The sequence below is a fragment of the Amblyomma mixtum genome, chromosome 1, assembly GCF_055824585.1.
Source record: "Amblyomma mixtum isolate Tamu chromosome 1, ASM5582458v1, whole genome shotgun sequence".
Classification (NCBI taxonomy): Eukaryota; Metazoa; Arthropoda; class Arachnida; order Ixodida; family Ixodidae; genus Amblyomma; species Amblyomma mixtum.
In genome coordinates this window covers 160627379-160643730 of record NC_143012.1, presented here as the reverse complement: position 1 = coordinate 160643730, position 16352 = coordinate 160627379, and the positions used below count along the sequence as shown (strand labels likewise).

General features: G+C 46.9%; 1 protein-coding gene across 1 annotated transcript in view; it reads right to left on the bottom strand.

Annotated features, from left to right (window-relative positions):
• The window catches only part of LOC149369541 (uncharacterized), a 146789-nt gene that overhangs the window by 54951 nt on the left and 75486 nt on the right, over positions 1 to 16352 (bottom strand). The gene's annotated exons all lie outside the window — the stretch shown is intronic.

Here is a 16352-nt window from a genome sequence, read left to right as displayed (position 1 = left end):
GGGGGGGGGGGGGGGGGGTGTAAGTGTTTGATAACATGTTTCAGCTCCATGCGGGTGATCACTGCTGGTGCATATGACGCCATCTATAAAGCTTCTGGTAACGAGACGTTCCTAGCATATTTTTTAACAAGAAGACTGTTTTCTTTTGATTTTTAAGTTTAAAGGTTGGTAGTTAGCTTAGAATTATGCCTTAAAAGCGAGTACTCAGAACACACTGCAATTAAGGAGAAAAATATCGAGCTGTATCTGTATTCCCTTATCTAGGAACAGAATGCGCCCACTACATTGGCAGAAATGGTTGCCGGGGAATACAGCCATGCTTACCAGTTGTAGTGGAGGTATAAATACCGAATATTTCACATGTACCGGAATCATTTCAACCTCTATGTCCTCAGGTAGGAAAATGTTTTGCTTTGGACACAAATTCCTCTGGTATATATAAAGATGGTAGATGATAAGCGAGCTTCATTCGAACAAAAGCAAGTTCAGGACCAGTAGCCTGTTCACCTGACTCCTTTGACGCCTAGGTAATTCGACAAGCTTGCAAAAAATGTTATCTGGTGAAGAGAAACTGATTCATTAGCACCCATGAAACTCCGAAGGCATAGACATGCGATCAGACGTGCTACCATCAGTGTTTATGAACCCGCACAAGATCTCCACCGGCGGGCCTCTCATCCTTTTCCTTTCATTAAAATTCCTTTCTCTTTCTCTCTCGCACAAGATCTCAAAGAGGAAACTCGCTATGAGTGTCGGGTTTTAGCTGTTGGTTGTCGCTATAACTGGCTGCGCTCGCTGGTGCTGGGTTCACATTGTCGGTAATTCAGGAAATGTAGAGGCAATTCATGTGTGCTCCTTCATCCTGTCTTACACTGAAATATTCATTTCAGCACAACGCTTCCATCGTTTACTCTAGATAGAGGTTCCGAAATTTTTACCTGTATCTGCTTAAAAGCTAAGATGTATGGGCTGCACTGAAGCAGTTTACGAGAAATTACAGTTTACGAAAAATTATGGGCCACGCTCACTAGTTGCATGAATCAACACTGGGAGCCCGACACGCTGCCCCGGTTGGAATTCAGCTAAGGTAACCTTTGATCCCAAGCCTAACAAACCTTTAGACAATAAGAATATGGCAGCCATTTCTGTCACCTGATGCAAGGTCAAACTTAGAGAGCATGTTGTCTCAAATCGCTTTAGCTGCTACATGAAGAGAGAGAACTCTTTCCCCCAGCCAAGTTTGGCTTTCCAGTAGGATCTCAACTTTGGACGTCAGGTTACAGCTTACGGAGGATGGGCTCAATCCCACATTATCTGACATCACCTGAGCTATTTTCGCATTGAACTTAGCTAAGGCTGTTGACAACCTTGCTCATTCCTCCATTTTGCAACCCTTTAGTGGCCTAAACATGGGTGGTCGCACGTACGAGTATGTTCATGTCATTCTCAGGAACAGATCCATGTGTCTACATCTACGCACAGTAAAAACCAACGCTTTCGCGCTAGAAAGCAAGGAAACAACTCGGACAGTAATTCGTTCTCCATTTCATTTCAAGAATACTCTTAATCCGTCAGCGCCGGATCTTGCCAAAATTCCCATGACCAGTAACTTCTTGTACGCGGATGACGTCACCATCTGGGTCAATACTGAAAGCCAGGGCGAAATCCGATCCGAGCTTACACATTTACCACGCACGCCACCTGCATTGGTCTAAGCTGATCGAGGGCAAAATTGAAATTCCTACTCACGGACCTAAAAGAATAAGACTCCCCAACATTCGAGCCAGACTAGACTAGACCCCCCCCCCAATAGGGTGAATAAAATCAAAATTTTTGGTCTCGATATTTTGAACAGGCTCCAACGCTGAGGGCATAAATTTAATCCCTTCGGTGATTCTGAATACCGCATCTCTAACTGCCATTGCGGCATGAGGGAAGCACACACACGACGCCTCATTAAGGCATTTTGCCTATACAGAACCATATACTTTATCCTGCACCTCTGCATAACACCCACAGATACCGAGCAACTTAATAGACTCATCCGTACAACCTACAGAACTGCTCTGCTTCTCCATAAATTAACGGCCACAGAGAAAGTCCTTCAACTAGGGCTGCACAACGCCCTGGGGGAGCATCTAAAAGTGCACCTCATATTAAAATATGTAGCCTTTCGTATGTCGAAACAAGTAATATACTTTTGCGCAGGCCCGGAATCAACCTCCCCGACCATACCACGGGCACGCGTGCACCTCCCTGTGCGGTTAGTACGAATCTACACCCCACCTTTTCTAAAAATCACCCACCACAAGTATGATTGCACAAAACAGGAAGCTGGAGCCAAGGCTATGCACAAGCACTGTTCTCCTCATACTCGTGCAGCTTACGCAGACCAGCTTTCTGACCACCGGCCCACTTTCGCATTAGCCGCCGTAAACGGATTTCAAAAACCGATCGTCAGAGTGTCCGTTCCAAATTCGACAGATTCCCTGGAAACGGAAGAGGAAGAAATTGGCACAGCAGAGGCACACTCCTTCACTATTTTCACAGGTTACAAAGCAGCAATTCGTTTATGCCATTTGTTAAATGCACTCCCCAGCTGCTAAAATCATAGAATCATCCCCGCCCACCTCCCGCACACACCACCTGAACGCCTCACCACATTCATATGGATCCTTCACATAGCGAACACCCAGGCAACACGAGCGTACGACCGCTCACACCCAAGCCCGAGCACTCGCCAACCGACCTGAGAGCGACCTGCCTTCGTTTCGCACTGCCAGGGACTTCTAAGCTACCACGACCACACCCTGCTAACACGATATGGCTAAAGAGATCGTGTCGCAGAATATCTGACGTTGGCGTTGTTGGCGCATCGCTTAACCGCGCCGCCACTGCGCCAGGACTGGTGTGAGTTCTCACAGGGATTCAGGAATGTTCAATGCAGAGTGGATAATTCCGCATATATGGGCATTATTCATTATAGCCATTGCGTCATACGCATAAGGTGGAGCTTACATGTCCCTTAAAAATATTTCAGAAACATTTTCAAGTAATGTACCCTCTAATGAATACATCTCTTTCCAAAAGCGTCCAGGTTGTGTGGTGCAGACTTCAAATGCCATAGTCATCACCCTTTCTCTCTCTAAATTATTATCCGTGGTGAAACCTGCCAAATGTGTCCTAGCAGGAAAGTTGTCGTTCATCACATTTTTTCTGAATTGTCCGAGGAAACCCGAAACCCTGTAGCAAGGGTGAGAACATCAAGAGTTATTAAAGGCTGCTCTGCGCAGCTCGCAGACGGAGCTGCGGATTTGGACAGTGGGCTGGGCCAGAGAGGTTGCCGATGCACAAAAGTGCGCAGCCATATAAATGGGCCTGAGGACCCGTCATTGGCCGGTTTCCTCTTCCGCCCTCACCCTAGTCTCACATATTCAGTAAAGTTGTTGAACCTACCTTCACGGTGTCGTCCTGGATTCAACACAAATTTTCGACGCTCATTTCTCATCTGATAAAAAAATTGCGTTCGACATTAGAGCACTCAATAAAGCTACTCCACATGTTTCATGCAACATACTGTTCTCTTTGTATAATGCACCCGCTCATAATCACGTCCGTTACGCATTTTTGCGTGGGAAAATACCTAAGCACGACAATTACCGCATTGCTGCAAGGGGAAATACCACTGCCGCTTATCGTCTGTACAAAATTACCAAAACTTGCCCTCCGTATCATCACACGTAGCTCTTTCTCATCTAGTGCTCTATCCTTTTTCCAATACCTTGACTCGCTGCAGCTCTATTAGATTGGCAGCTGCAAACTTCTAGCTTTCCCTCCGACAAAGTTTCTACTTCCTAAAGCCCCTACTAGTTTAGAAAAATGATGTTATCTTTTCATCCCATTCCATTTTGTAACACTGCGATTTTCATTAAAAACGAGTTTTTCATTACATGCTTTCAAGCATAATCTCAAGGTCTTTCTGTTGCAAAACGGTTGTTTTTTTTTGTTTGTGCACAATTTTTGTACCACCGTCATTACAAAGTTTGCATTTCGGCGCATTAACACACATATCTTGCTTCTTGTATGCTTTATTCAATCTGATGATTATCCTGATTTTGTGGCTTCGTAATGATCAATCGGGGGTCCAGGTACAGTTGTTCGCCTTTCGGAACCTCGAATCTATAGTTTATAAGCAGCAATCCTAGATTGAATGAACCACTATTCGGTATAGAAATGGGCATCGGATTCCTTATGGTTTCTTACGTCGACAGCAGTTTTCCAACCATTCTGAACGCCGATCGATTAAGTAAAAGTAGCTGGCACCGTGAAAGCAGTCCAGAGATTCGTCAATTCTTGAAAATGGTTCGCAAATTTGTTATCTTACTGGCGCAGTGGTAATCGACGCAAAACTTTCAGATTTGGTATTTTTTCTTCATGAGCATTGCAGGCGACGTCCAGGGAGTGCTCAAAGCCTCGTAATGTTGTTCGCCAACTTTTCTCATATTTTTCCGGAATGCGGAGCTCACAGAAGGGCAGACCCGGTAGGGTCGCTGGACAATGGGGCTGCGTCTTCGGCGTCAATGCGGTTCGCGACCAGAGAATTTTCACCTACTGTATGGTCTAGAAAGTCGAAAATATCACTGCATGATTGCAAGAAGTTTCACAGGGTCTTGGAGCATGCAGGGTGCAGGTTGGCCTCAATCATCTCGGATATGGTATCCGCACGAGTGATCCGTCATGGAAAAGTTTTGGTGGCGCCTGTAGGAGTGCCAGCATTTATGGGAGAAACTGGTCAAGCGGCCAGTGGAGACAGTTCAGCTATGGCTTCTTTCGCGAAGAACGTGGGATGACAGGTTCAGGTTAAGGACTGTTAAGGAGGTGAGTCTCTCTGTGACGAGCAAAAAAATGTGCGCAAGGAGAAAGTGACATTAAAGCTTTGTAGTTGCCATCAGAAACGGGAGGAAAAGGCGACATAAGGATTTAGACAGCAGCTTGAGGCGACGGGCGAGCAAACGTGGCCGAGCGGAGGTGGAATGCGGTAATGAACTCGTCATAGCAGATGGGTGTAAGGACTCTGTGAGATTGCAGGTCTTATTTTAAATAAACACAAAAGTACAAACAATAAACGAGGCGGCTTTTATCGGAAAGGAAACCAATTTCAATACGAGCGAGAAAAAAGGAAAGGAACAAGAGAGCAGGGCGGCAACGCACGGGAAAGAAACACACGGGGAAACAGAACAAGGTGCTTACGGACAATACAGGGAAAAGAAAATCAAAGAGGAAAGTCCACACTACTTGTCTTATTCGAGCAACGAGCGGAGAGGACTGGCTGGGTGTCGGGCAGTCAAGGAGTCTCTTGGCGTTCCGATGTTGATGCGACGCTACCGCAGCGTCGGCGTCTGTGGGCTCCCGGCACGGTTTCCAGGTCTGGTATCCCGGAAAAGGTCACGTAGGCGCCAGAGGCGGCCTGTGTGGAGCAGCTGACGGGTGGTCGGAGAAGAGTGGCGCCTGGGCCTGGTGGTTGAGGCTCTCGACGATGGATGTCCAGGTCTGGTGGCCCGGACGTCTGCGGCTAAGGCCCAAGCCCGGAACTCGGGGAGCCAGCAGAACTCGTCCACGTCCGTCGCCCACCGCGCTCTTCTCTTCTCTGCCACGTAATCCTCTTCGACCTGCCCCGCGTTCCCCTCCGCACGCGCTCCTCGTGCTTTGTCTTCTCCTCACGAACGCCGCTGGGTGGCGCTATCTCCTTACAGAAGGCCCCCTCTTCGGAAGTTTTTTCCAAGGGAAAGAACTCGACTTCAGGAGAGCGACACCAGACGCGTTCGATGATCGCAACACAGAACGCCGCACCACAGCGCGCACACTACACACCACACACAATACGACAGTCGTCAATGTTCGAAGCGTTCACGGACCTTCGCACACACAGCACAGAGAGCACATGGAAAGTCAACGTAAAGCGTCCATAGAGGGCGAAGAAACACGGAAAGCATAAAAAGTAGATAGCCGACATTCAAAAACAAGCATGAACAAACAAAAACAATTCCAACAACAGGTGTGGGCTACATTCTTCCGTATTCCATTGTTCACATCAAACCACTTCACCGTCGCGAGAACTTTTTCGGCTAGTACTTCCGTTTTCCTTTGTGAAACCGTTTTCTCCAAACCGACCTCGGTTTCCACCCTGATTTTACATGTTCCCGTCCTACGATGTTATTCACTCTGTTCTCCCTTGCCTTCGACACAGTCTGCTGACACATATCACACGATCTGACATAACTCTTAATGTCAGCCTGTACACCGGGCCAGTAAAACTCACTGAGCACCCTAGCTATTGTTTGCCGTATTCCATGATGGCCGGATAATGCACTCTTATGTGCCAACTTAAGAACTTGCGTGCGTAAGCCCTTCGGTACCACCGCTTGCTCAACGACTTGGCCAGGACACACTTGGTATGACCGGAAAAGAACACCGTCATCTGTATCAAAGGAGTGGGCGGTCTGTCCCTTGCCACGAAATATTTGCCCCAACTTCCTGCGACACACCTCTAAGGTCGGGTCTTCTTCCTGTTTGAGGCGAAACTCCGGCCTTGACAAGTGGAGTGTGTTCAGAGTGGGGCTTTTATTACTCTCTGAAACCTTTGCTGTCACCGTACGAGAACGAACATCGACCGCACCCGTAATGGCAAGGGAAACTGCCTGATCAGTTAGAACTGGCGGGTCAACCGAGAATGGAGGTTTAGCGCCGGGGACATTGCCTATTATAATGTCGTACAAGGGTGTAGACAAGCAGCGCGCGATGGCCTTACCCGAGAAGTATGGAGAAGAAATCACCACCTCCGCTTCCGGAACTTCTACACGGGTCCCATTGGCCAAAAATAATGTAGCCTGTTTCCCTGTAAGCGCCGCTGCCGGTACAAGGGACTCACGCACAACAATGCCGGTGCTGCCCGTATCCCGTAAAACCGAACCAGGCTGGCCGAACACCTCACCGTGCGCCACGGGCATAGCAGTTTCCACCGGGTTGGAAGGACAGACCATCTCCCCCAACTGGCCCTCTACGCGCGTTACCACTGCAGTGCTATCGGGATGTGAATATCGAGGTGTCATGCAACAGGCGGACTCCTCACGTTCTCCTGGCCTCTTAGCTTTGCATGACTGGGCATCATGTCCTACCTCGCGGCACCAGGTGCAATACGATTGCTTCGGCTTCGTCCGACAATCCGCCGCCTTGTGCCCAGTCTTCTCGCAAAGAAAACACCGCAGGCGAGATTGTGAACCTGAAACCTCGTCCTTGGCTTTATTCATCGTATGCTCCCCCTGTTCTTTGAAGAACAACAAGTTATTTTGCCGCTGTGCTTCGAGAAAATGATCGGCAGCCTCCGCCAGCTTGGAAACTGTCTTGCCCTCCCGCTCACGTAAGAAAAGGGCTAAACGAGAATGACAGTTGTTCAGAAATTGTTCGCTCACGACCATCTCGCGAACCACCTCAAAAGTGCGGCCTTCTCCCCGCATCTCGACCCAACGGTCAAAGAAACTAAACAATCTGGCAGCATATTGCGAGGCCGTTTCTCCATCCTGGGGCTTGCTCTGGCGAAACTTTTCCCGGTACCCTTCCGCAGTAAACCTAAACCTCTGAAGCAAGGCAAGCTTCGCTTTGTCATAGTCCACGGAATCCTCAGGCGAGAGCCGACCGAAGACCCTAAGTGCTTCGCCGCCAAGGCACAAGCTCAACGCCGTTGCCCACTTTTCTTTTGGCCAACCCTGCCCCGTGGCCACATGCTCAAACCTCTTTAAGTAGGCATCGAGGTCATCCCGCGCTTCATTGAACTGTGGTATGAGGCTGTGCGGGTTAATGGAGCTGGCCGATGAGACGCTACGCTCTCCATGGTCACTCGGAGGATTTGCGCCACCCTCCATGAGCCTTATTTGTAGCTGCAAGTTTCGCGCCTCTAACTCCAATTTCTGTTTCTCCGTCTCTAAATTCCGTGCCTCTAATTCCAATTTCTGCTTAGCAGCTTCACGCTCCGTCTCTAAATTCCGTGCCTCTAATTCCAATTTCTGCTTCGCAGCTTCACGCTCCGCGGCTCTCTCTTCCCGTGCCTTACGAAGCTCGTCCTCCACCCACGCTCGTAACTCCGCGCCGCACAAGCCCATGCGCTCGCCTAAAGCAACCAAATCTGACGCGCTCATACTGTGCCTAAATTAAAACACCAGGCAAAGAATTTAAAACCGACCTCGTCCTGTCGTAGTGGACGCCAAATTTGTGAGGACTCTGTGAGATTGCAGGTCTTATTTTAAATAAACACAAAAGTACAAACAATAAACGAGGCGGCTTTTATCGGAAAGGAAACCAATTTCAATACGAGCGAGAAAAAAGGAAAGGAACAAGAGAGCAGGGCGGCAACGCACGGGAAAGAAACACACGGGGAAACAGAACAAGGTGCTTACGGACAATACAGGGAAAAGAAAATCAAAGAGGAAAGTCCACACTACTTGTCTTATTCGAGCAACGAGCGGAGAGGACTGGCTGGGTGTCGGGCAGTCAAGGAGTCTCTTGGCGTTCCGATGTTGATGCGACGCTACCGCAGCGTCGGCGTCTGTGGGCTCCCGGCACGGTTTCCAGGTCTGGTATCCCGGAAAAGGTCACGTAGGCGCCAGAGGCGGCCTGTGTGGAGCAGCTGACGGGTGGTCGGAGAAGAGTGGCGCCTGGGCCTGGTGGTTGAGGCTCTCGACGATGGATGTCCAGGTCTGGTGGCCCGGACGTCTGCGGCTAAGGCCCAAGCCCGGAACTCGGGGAGCCAGCAGAACTCGTCCACGTCCGTCGCCCACCGCGCTCTTCTCTTCTCTGCCACGTAATCCTCTTCGACCTGCCCCGCGTTCCCCTCCGCACGCGCTCCTCGTGCTTTGTCTTCTCCTCACGAACGCCGCTGGGTGGCGCTATCTCCTTACAATGGGTAGTTCAAGACAGAAAAGGCCTGAGGAGCAGTGAATAAGGCTGAATGGGAGGTCAAAACCTCATTCCAAAAGATCCTGTCACGGGGGCACCGGTTCAGGACAGTGAGCAAACCTGCGGCGTCTTGAACGGCAATGCCTCCTCGCGCAGTGCACATGCCAGTTGGCGGCAGCTGGACTGCCATCGTCAAAACAAACTGTCGATGAGGCGGACGATGAAAGAACTTCTTGAGCTGTGTGCGGACATCTGGACACCAGCAGCAGTTCGAGCAGGTACAGGGGTGCCTTCTGTAAGGACACTGGGCCATTGCTTTGGGTAGAGAGATTTAGTAGAGCATTTTCGGTCCGGATGCATAATGCAGCGTCATATTCGGGAGGTGTATTGGCTACTTTTTTCTAGAAATGGCCAGGGTAGGACGAAGAAGAGAGAGAGGTAATTCACCGGGGGCCATGTGGAGGTGAGCTGCTGTACTAAAGGGAGGCGAGGTGGTTTCGGCGAGTGTTGGTCCAGGACGAGCCGAAAAAAGCCTGAGTTCGTAATATTAATCTCCACGGCACTCCACCTACAGGTAAGGCCGAGGTGTCGAGGGCAAATGGCTCCAGCAGTGAAGGGATATGTTTTCGGCACGACAGCGAATGAAACTCATGGGCCTGTTTTCCGATGGGCGCCAGTCCGCTGGAACAGGGGAGTGGTAGCAGGTATGAAAGCCGTCGCTAATGGTTGCAGGCGCTACCATTGGAGCCACACAGTGAGAACAGCGCTCCGTGGTTTGGGGTGCTTGAGATGATGCCACGTTAGCGAACTCCTGGCGAATGCTTTGAACCAGGAAACAGCGTCGCTAGGCTGAGAGGTGAACGCAGCGGGTGAGAGACCTTCTAGTTGCGTCGAACAGTCCTTGTAAAATTTAGTCGAATTGACGGCAGCTGCAATGCTGCCAGGTCCTCGAAGGTGGATGTAACGGCTGTTTATGGAAGGCTGCAGAAGCGGGGAACACAGGCCGGTGTTTAGCTTGCACACATTGTTGACATACATGAACAGTGGTGTGGACCGTTGGGCATGCTTTGCACAGAAGATGAAGGCGTCGTCAGCAATTCACCTCAGAATCCAGCGCACCGCGTCGCTCTACGATACGGTGCTGTATAGGTCACGACACAGAGCAAAGCAAGGACATCATGATGTAGGAGAAGTACGACTCGGTGGACGACTAGGCTGGAAAAGACACATCTTTTTTAGCGATGAACTTCTATGCAATTTTCTTGCCAAATAATTCCTGGAGCTTCTGGTTAAAAGTATTGTCCCCGGATTTCAGGTCTTCCTCAAGCGTCCCGAACCAGACGCGCGCGGTACGCGTCAGGAAGAAAATTAAGTCACCAACAATGAGGCTAAAGTTTCTAATTTGTGCTTACGGCCGCCCTCATACATGGCGAGACTGTCTTCGGCAACCACTTCGCTGGCGCAGAATAAAAGGTGCCTTGGTCGCGACCCTCCGCCATAAAGGCCTACGCGAGTTTTGTCTACGGTACGACTTGCGTCGGGCGTCGTAGTGAGGAATTCAAGGTGAATGGCACTGCGCAGATTTGAGTTGAGGACCGGGATGACTACCGAGAAAAACGTCCTCCAAAAATTTGGTAATTTGTAGTCCTCATTTTATCAACATAACAAATATCAAATAAGAGTCTGTGCATGTCCGTTAAAGCATTCATGTTTTTTTGTGGACGGTGCAGTCCATATGTAACATGAATATGCAAATATATGCAGGGCAGATGTCCTTCTGTCAAATCACCTCAAAGTATAGATTTATTAGAGCCGTAGCAAAACGCCACTCAAAATGTCAACCAACAAAGAAAAGTACCTTGTGCGAAGATATGTAATTAGAAGCAATTGCTACAAAATGTATCAAGGTAATACACCCACTCAGTATTGGTAACGTACGAAGAGCAAAAATTTTGACTGCAAGTATTTTAAATGATACTGCGACACAATAGACAGCCACAAAGAGCGCCTAATTAGACGACCAAATTATGAAATAAAGAACATTGAGACTGCTTAGAAAGCCAAAATCCAGCTTTAAAAAGACAGACATAAGTGCACAACAAATGGCAAACATTTATTACGCTTCAAGGTAACACCAAAAAGCAAGAAAACTAATGCAATAACTTTTGTGGAATCCTATTCACACACTTTACCTTTGCTCATTCAAGCTGATGTTATCTTTGGATCAAGCGCGCAATATTTGAAGAAAAGTAATGTATTTTTTTTACCACAGTTTGCAAACACTGTTTTTATAATCGACGCTTCGACAACATAAAGGTCACAAGTCTTTAAAATTACTGTTAAAAAATGATATGCCAGTACAGCATTCAACAACATTTTCTGAAATGTGAGTACTGAATGCGGACTTAGGAGATCTGCAATGTAATCGATATTGTTAATATTTTATAAGCAATGTTTTGTGCCATCTTTTATAAACCTGGGTTTAAGACTCGACTTCTATTGCGGCGCCCACCTGAGGACTGTTGCACTATATCTCAGTGATAACTCATCATACTTTCTCTAGATGACTATCTAATGCTTTTGTGGAGACCGATATAAAGAGTTCTAAGTGCTGAGCTCAGTATTCGTTATGGTGGGCCCAAGGAAACTGCTCGTAAAAAACTTCCTCGAAAGGGGTTTAGGTATGTTGATTCTAGCTCATTCAGAACCTTAGCGGTATTCACTGTCGATCTAAAGCTTGTATAACGCCCTAATTTTGCATGTTAGGAGTGTGTAAACAAACTATTGAAGTGTTCTGCTTGTTAAGACAGTAGAAATGAAATTGGAGGGGTAACTTAAGCTTCATTTTAAGGGTATGATGTTATAGATAATGCCCCAATGCTAATATATGCACAATTCGCCTTTTCTTACTTTGCGTTCATAGATCGCTGGAAGTCCTCATCAACTCCTGGCGCAGTGGTCCAGCGGTTAAGCGGTGCGCCACTTCCATGCGACAGCAGGCGCTGCCATCTGTGGGAATTGTGCTATCGAGGTTGCTGCTCTTCGCAGTAGCCTATCGCTATCCACTCATGATCTGCCACCTGCCATGGTGTACATTTTTCCCACAATGAGTTTGGCAGGTTGTGACAAAGCCACAAGGTAACGTGACCTAGGTGGCCCACTTACCTCCTAGTTTGCTTATCTGGCATTTTTCGTGGATCTTTCGTCCACGGTTTCCGACGCCGAAGTCGACGCCGGATTTTCTACGACACCAACTCATGAACGGTATCGAGTTGGTATAACTAAGCCATGGCATTACTTGAAGGAAGGGGAATTATTAACACTATTGCCGACAACTATTATCTGACAGATATTCTGCAAGACTGAAAGCCAGTGGTCTCCGAAGGAAAATCCATTCACTTGCGCCCTCACTGCAGCGTCGTCGTCGTTGACCTGAGCACTCAATCGCGTCATCGTCCTCCATTGACTGAGATATGGCACGTAACATGGACCTCAGGACATGTACCTAAGACTATCATTCTGAAGGCTATTGACACGAATTCATTCATAATATACGCTCCTCCATGCATCTTCCTTAATTTAACCCCTACAATCTTTCCTTCCACGACGCCGCCGCGGTGGCTCAGTGGCTATGGTGCTCGGCTACTGGCCCAAAAGACGCGGGTTCGATGCCGGCCGCGGAGGCTGAATTTCTTTGGAGGAGAAATTCGAGGCCCGTGTACTGTGCGATGTCAGTGCACGTTAAAGAACCCCAGGTGGTCGAAATTTCCGGAACCCTCCACTACGGCGTCTCTCATAGCCTTAGTCGCTTTGGGACGTTAAACCCCATAAACCAAACCTTTCCTTCCACAGTACGCTAAGCAGTTAGTTTCATTTTTATTTTCATCATTTTCGTCGTCTACACGGCTTCAAACTAAAAGTGAAATACTTGCATGAAACGTCAATATTACAGTAGTTATTTCCTTTCCTGTGCGGGCATAATCGTAATCCGCTGTTGCTAACTTCCTGTTGCACGCCATATACAGAGCCGACTAACTGGTGTGGTTTCCTAGTTTTATTCCCGCTGAGTAGATTCACCTTGTCAGAGTCAGAGTATTATTTTACAGAAAATTATTTAATAATATGGATCCTTAGCCTCAGAGGGGAGAGGGAGCTAGTGAAGAATTCATTGTAATTATTAGCAAATCTTATCCAGAGTGATCATATGAACAACCGTAAATACATGATCTGTTCTGAAAGTAGTAGGACTCATTTTTTTAAACAAAATTTATTGAAGAGAATATTACAAACGATTACAATTTTTCAAGGTAGCACCCTTCCGTACCTACACGCTGCTGCCAATGAGTTTTAGAGCTTTCGTACGCCTCCAGGAACGCCTGGACCGGAATGCTGTTTAGCTCCCTCGTCACGGCCTGTTGAACCACCTCTACCGATCCGTGATGTTTTCCTTGAGCGTCCATTTTATTCTCGGGAATAGAAAAAAAGTCTGGCGGGGCCAAGTCGAGACTGTAGGGGGGCAGAGGCAGCGTTGCCGCCTTGTGCTGGGCAAAAAATCGGGGTCCTCATTCACATGATGAAGAAGATCCTACCGGTTGGCCTTTTCGTGCTCTGACAACACTCCCGGCACCAACTTCGCGCACGCTTTCCTCATGGATAAGTTTTCTGTCACGATCTCAAAAACTTGGGTTTGAGGAATTGTCAAGTCATCAGCAATCATTCTGATACTCATTCTACGATCATTGTTAAGTAAATGTTTCACTCGCTACACATTTTCGTTGGTCTTGCTGGTCGAAGGGCATCTGGAGCGGTCGTCTTCCTTCACTCTTTCCTTACCTTCTCGGAACAGCTTGTGCCACTCAAAAAACACCTGATCTACCCATGGAAGCGTCACCGTAGGCCTCCTTAATCGTGTTGTGAGTCTCTTACCCGTTTTACCAAGATTTCTCTTTGGTCCAATTAGTCGAAAAACCTACCCGAGGAAACAATAAGCTTGACCTCGTATTCTCGTCAGTCCCAGACAATATAAGCCCTGTCTCTTATTCTGATGGCTTCAGTGATCACGAACTTCTTAATTTCACGATTTCCATGCCTTCATGCCCACGTGCACAAACACATAAACGTATTTTTGATTATAAGCGCGCTGACTACAATGCCATTAATATCGGGTTACAATCCTTTTGTGACACATATCTTCCGACTTTTTCTCAGCGTTCGGCCAACGATAACTGGGTTTTGTTCAAAAATAGTTTAATGGAATTAGTGCACCGTCATATACCACTGCTCACCCTCCGCACGAACGCGTCTAAACCATGGTTCAACAGGATGTTACATGCACTAAAAAACAATAAAAAGCGACTTTTCAAAGCTGCCAAACGCCTTGGCACACCGGCTTCATGGCAGAAACACAAAATCGCCGAAAAAACATATTGTAGTGCCATCCGCAAAGCAAAGCTTAAATATTATTCCCATGACCTTCAATATCTTATGACACACAACCCTAAAAAATTTTGGAAAACGATATCACCTATTGACACTCCGGTTCTTGTTTCGTTGTTGGATAACACTGGTGCTCCAGTTATAGAAGAAGAATGCCCACTTATATTTAATAATTATTTTTCTTCAGTGTTCACACAGGAAGACCATTCCACTACTCCACCATTAGTAGATGCCGATTACCAGTACATGAGTCCCATAGATATAAGTGTCTCCGGTATTGCAGCATTAATAAACAATCTCAAGATTTCGACTTCTGCCGGTATTGATGATATTAATACAAAAATTCTCAAAAGCACAGTGATCCATTCAAGCAATATTCTCTTCCATATTTTTCGTCAGTCGCTATCAACTGGTGAGATTCCAAGGGATTGGAAAATTGGTAAAATTATCCCCATCTTCAAATCAGGTGATAAAACGAACGCGCAAAATTATCGCCCTATATCTTTGACATCTGTCCCATGTAAGATCCTCGAACACATCATCGTAGCAGCAGTGGCGCAGCATCTAGATAGTAATAATTTCTTTTTTTCTAACCAGCACGGGTTCAGGAAAGGCTTCTCTTGTGAGACTCAACTACTGGAATTTACTAACGAGCTACTACACAACATGGACGAGAACTTCCAAACAGACTGCATATTCTTAGATTTTTCAAAAGCATTCGACCGCGTTGCGCATTCACGCTTAATAGGTAAAATTACTTCCCTCAACCTAGACTCACTGACTACCTCATGGCTAAGGAATTTCTAGTCTTTTCGTAAACAGTTCACAGTTGTTAACGGCCTCTCATCTCCGTTTAGCGATGTTCTATCTGGTGTTCCTCAAGGAAGCGTCCTGGGCCCGTTGCTGTTCCTGATTTACATTAATGATCTGCCATCCAACATTACATCAACCATTCGCTTGTTCGCAGATGACTGCATAATTTACCGCAAAATCCGATCACCTGCAGATCATCTTGCACTTCAAAGGGACCTCGATCATGTAACCGCTTGGTGTTCATCATGGCAAATGTCACTTAACACTCAAAATGCAAGTTAATGACATTCAGCCGCAAAAATCTAATCTTGGTTCAATTACATGCTCGATAAAAGCTTAGTCTCTCAGGTGTCTTCTTACAAATACCTCGGTGTTCATTTTTCATGTAACTTGTCCTGGTCCACTCATATACAGAAAATAACAGCTAAAGCATCCCGGACCTTAGGCTACCTAAAACGGAATCTTCATGGAACTCCTGCTACTACCCGTAAGCTCGCCTATCAAACATTTGTTCGTCCGCAACTCGAATATGCGTCATCCATTTGGTCACCTCACCAGGCTTATTTAATTAACTCCCTTGAATCAGTCCAAAATTGTGCTGCGCGTTTCATCTCCAGAAACTATGACCGTCACTCAAGCGTCACAAACATTAAATTATCGCTCTCTCTTTGTACCTTGCAATCACGAAGATTAATTGCCCTAGTCTGCTTATTTCACAAGATAGTCTATAGCACTAATCATTCGACTCTCCCTCTTGCCCAACCTCACCGCACCTCGCGCCGTTTAAACAACCATCTCAGCTTCAAACGCCTTTCAGGTAAAACCGTTGCATTCAATTCATCCGCTTTGCCGCAGGCTATTGTTCACTGGAATGGTCTTCCGGAACACATCGTCAATATTCGTGATCCAGCTTCTTTTAGGACCGAAATAACAGCCATTTTTTCTAATTACTGACGCGTCAATAACTATTGTATAATGATGTTCTTATTGTTTGATGGTGAGTACTAACAGTCAGTTCGCATTGTGTAATGATGTTCTTATTGTTTTATGGTGAGTACTAACAGTCAGTTGGCATTGTGTAATGATGTTCTTACTGTTTAATGAGTACTAACAGTCAATCAGCATTATATAATCATGTCATTCATGCTCCTGTT